General features: G+C 53.2%; 1 non-coding gene and 1 pseudogene across 1 annotated transcript; both read right to left on the bottom strand.

The window, feature by feature from the left end:
• Nucleotides 1-29: 29 nt before the first annotated feature.
• Nucleotides 30-145, bottom strand: LOC112549108 (annotated as a pseudogene).
• Nucleotides 146-3,481: 3,336 nt separating this feature from the next.
• On the bottom strand, nucleotides 3,482-3,554 carry TRNAA-UGC. The gene has a single exon. It is a non-coding gene; the product is annotated as a tRNA-Ala (tRNA).
• Between the last annotated feature and the right edge of the window lie 6 nt (nucleotides 3,555-3,560).

Genomic DNA, 3,560 nt, shown 5'->3' with positions numbered 1-3,560 from the left:
GAACTGAGCGGGGGTGCTGGGTGTTAGGCGCTTGACGATGACCTACTCTCACATGGGGAAGCCCCACACTACCATCGGCGATGCATCGTTTCACTTCTGAGTTCGGGAAGGGATCAGGTGGTTCCAATGCTCTATGTTCGTCAAGCAATTCGGTTGGCTGGCCAGGCTATGGAGCTGCCTGGCTGGCCTAATTGGGTCTGTGATCGAAGTAGACGTGTCGTCTTGGGGTCTTGCGAACCCACGCGCCCGTTTTCGGCGTCGTCTTCCTCACGCTCTGACACGCGGTCAGATTGTTTGGGTGTTATATGGTCAAGCCTCACGGGCAATTAGTATCGGTTAGCTCAACGCCTCACAGCGCTTACACACCCGACCTATCAACGTCGTAGTCTTCGACGGCCCTTCAGGAAGCTCAAGGCTCCAGTGAGATCTCATCTTGAGGCAAGTTTCCCGCTTAGATGCTTTCAGCGGTTATCTCTTCCGAACATAGCTACCCGGCAATGCCACTGGCGTGACAACCGGAACACCAGAGGTTCGTCCACTCCGGTCCTCTCGTACTAGGAGCAGCCCCTCTCAAATCTCAAACGTCCACGGCAGATAGGGACCGAACTGTCTCACGACGTTCTAAACCCAGCGCTCGCGCACCCCTTTAAAGGCCGACCAGCCATACCCTTGGGACCGGCTTCAGCCCCAGGATGTGATGAGCCGACATCGAGGTGCCAAACACCGCCGTCGATATGAACTCTTGGGCGGTATCAGCCTGTTATCCCCGGAGTACCTTTTATCCGTTGAGCGATGGCCCTTCCATACAGAACCACCGGATCACTAAGACCTACTTTCGTACCTGCTCGACGTGTCTGTCTCGCAGTCAAGCGCGCTTTTGCCTTTATACTCTGCGACCGATTTCCGACCGGTCTGAGCGCACCTTCGTACTCCTCCGTTACTCTTTAGGAGGAGACCGCCCCAGTCAAACTGCCCACCATACACTGTCCTCGATCCGGATAACGGACCAGAGTTAGAACCTCAAGGTTGCCAGGGTGGTATTTCAAGGATGGCTCCACGCAGACTGGCGTCCACGCTTCAAAGCCTCCCACCTATCCTACACAAGCAAGCTCAAAGTCCAGTGCAAAGCTACAGTAAAGGTTCACGGGGTCTTTCCGTCTAGCCGCGGATACACTGCATCTTCACAGCGATTTCAATTTCACTGAGTCTCGGGTGGAGACAGCGCCGCCATCGTTACGCCATTCGTGCAGGTCGGAACTTACCCGACAAGGAATTTCGCTACCTTAGGACCGTTATAGTTACGGCCGCCGTTTACCGGGGCTTCGATCAAGAGCTTCGCTTGCGCTAACCCCATCAATTAACCTTCCGGCACCGGGCAGGCGTCACACCCTATACGTCCACTTTCGTGTTTGCAGAGTGCTGTGTTTTTAATAAACAGTCGCAGCGGCCTGGTATCTTCGACCGGCATGAGCTTACGGGGTAAACCCTTCACCCTCACCGGCGCACCTTCTCCCGAAGTTACGGTGCCATTTTGCCTAGTTCCTTCACCCGAGTTCTCTCAAGCGCCTTGGTATTCTCTACCCGACCACCTGTGTCGGTTTGGGGTACGGTTCCTAGTTACCTGAAGCTTAGAGGCTTTTCCTGGAAGCATGGCATCAACCACTTCTCCTTCTAAAAGAAGGATCGTCATCAGCTCTCGGCCTAGACCGTCCGGATTTACCTAAACAGTCAGCCTACCACCTTAAACTTGGACAACCAACGCCAAGCTGGCCTAGCCTTCTCCGTCCCCCCATCGCAGTAACTAGAAGTACGGGAATATTAACCCGTTTCCCATCGACTACGCCTTTCAGCCTCGCCTTAGGGACCGACTCACCCTGCGTCGATTAACGTTGCGCAGGAACCCTTGGTCTTTCGGCGTGCGAGTTTTTCACTCGCATTGTCGTTACTCATGTCAGCATTCGCACTTCTGATACCTCCAGCAAGCTTCTCAACTCACCTTCACAGGCTTACAGAACGCTCCTCTACCGCATCACCAGAGGTGATACCCGTAGCTTCGGTGCCTGGTTTGAGCCCCGTTACATCTTCCGCGCAGGCCGACTCGACTAGTGAGCTATTACGCTTTCTTTAAAGGGTGGCTGCTTCTAAGCCAACCTCCTAGCTGTCTAAGCCTTCCCACATCGTTTACCACTTAACCAGGACTTTGGGACCTTAGCTGACGGTCTGGGTTGTTTCCCTTTTCACGACGGACGTTAGCACCCGCCGTGTGTCTCCCATGCTCGGCACTTCTGGGTATTCGGAGTTTGCATCGGTTTGGTAAGTCGGGATGACCCCCCTAGCCGAAACAGTGCTCTACCCCCCAGAGTGATACATGAGGCGCTACCTAAATAGCTTTCGAGGAGAACCAGCTATCTCCGAGCTTGATTAGCCTTTCACTCCGATCCACAAGTCATCCCCTGCCTTTTCAACGGAAGTGGGTTCGGTCCTCCAGTCAGTGTTACCTAACCTTCAACCTGCTCATGGATAGATCGCCCGGTTTCGGGTCTATTCCCAGCGACTAGACGCCCTATTAAGACTCGCTTTCGCTACGCCTCCCCTATTCGGTTAAGCTCGCCACTGAAAATAAGTCGCTGACCCATTATACAAAAGGTACGCAGTCACCTAACAAAGTAGGCTCCCACTGCTTGTACGCATACGGTTTCAGGTTCTATTTCACTCCCCTCTCCGGGGTTCTTTTCGCCTTTCCCTCACGGTACTGGTTCACTATCGGTCAGTCAGGAGTATTTAGCCTTGGAGGATGGTCCCCCCATATTCAGACAGGGTTTCTCGTGCCCCGTCCTACTCGATTTCATTGATAAGAGCGTTTCGCGTACAGGGCTATCACCCACTATGGCCGCACTTTCCAGAGCGTTCCGCTACTCTCAAATCAACTTAAGGGCTGGTCCCCGTTCGCTCGCCACTACTAAGGGAATCTCGGTTGATTTCTTTTCCTCAGGGTACTTAGATGTTTCAGTTCCCCTGGTTCGCCTCTTAACCCTATGGATTCAGGTTAAGATACCTAGCTTATGCTAGGTGGGTTCCCCCATTCAGAGATCTCCGGGTCACAGGTCATTTGCCACCTCACCGAAGCTTATCGCAGGCTATCACGTCTTTCATCGCCTCTGACTGCCAAGGCATCCACCGTATGCGCTTCTTCACTTGACCATATAACCCCAAGCAATCTCGCTGGCGTCACAAGGACGCTACCGATCTGCAGGCGTTAGATGAGTGAAGACGACATTTCGCCGAAAACTTGCGCTTGAGTTCGCAAGATTTTACCTTGACGACATCGACTGCCAGTGAAAACAGTCAATGTGTCTACTTCTATCACTTTCCCAATTTTTTAAAGAACAGTTCTGATCAAAGACCAGAAGTCAGGATTCGCCAAGCGAACACTCACTTCTGAGCTTTTCAAGCAATCGTGTTATCGACCAGGTGGAGATGGTGGAGCCAAGGAGGATCGAACTCCTGACCTCCTGCGTGCAAGGCAGGCGCTCTCCCAGCTGAGCTATGGCCCCATCGAT

This window comes from Alligator sinensis, unplaced genomic scaffold (genome assembly GCF_000455745.1).
Source record: "Alligator sinensis unplaced genomic scaffold, ASM45574v1 scaffold2950_1, whole genome shotgun sequence".
NCBI lineage: Eukaryota > Metazoa > Chordata > Crocodylia > Alligatoridae > Alligator > Alligator sinensis.
The sequence above is the reverse complement of the archived record's forward strand: the minus strand, read 5'-3'. Positions and strand labels throughout refer to the sequence as shown.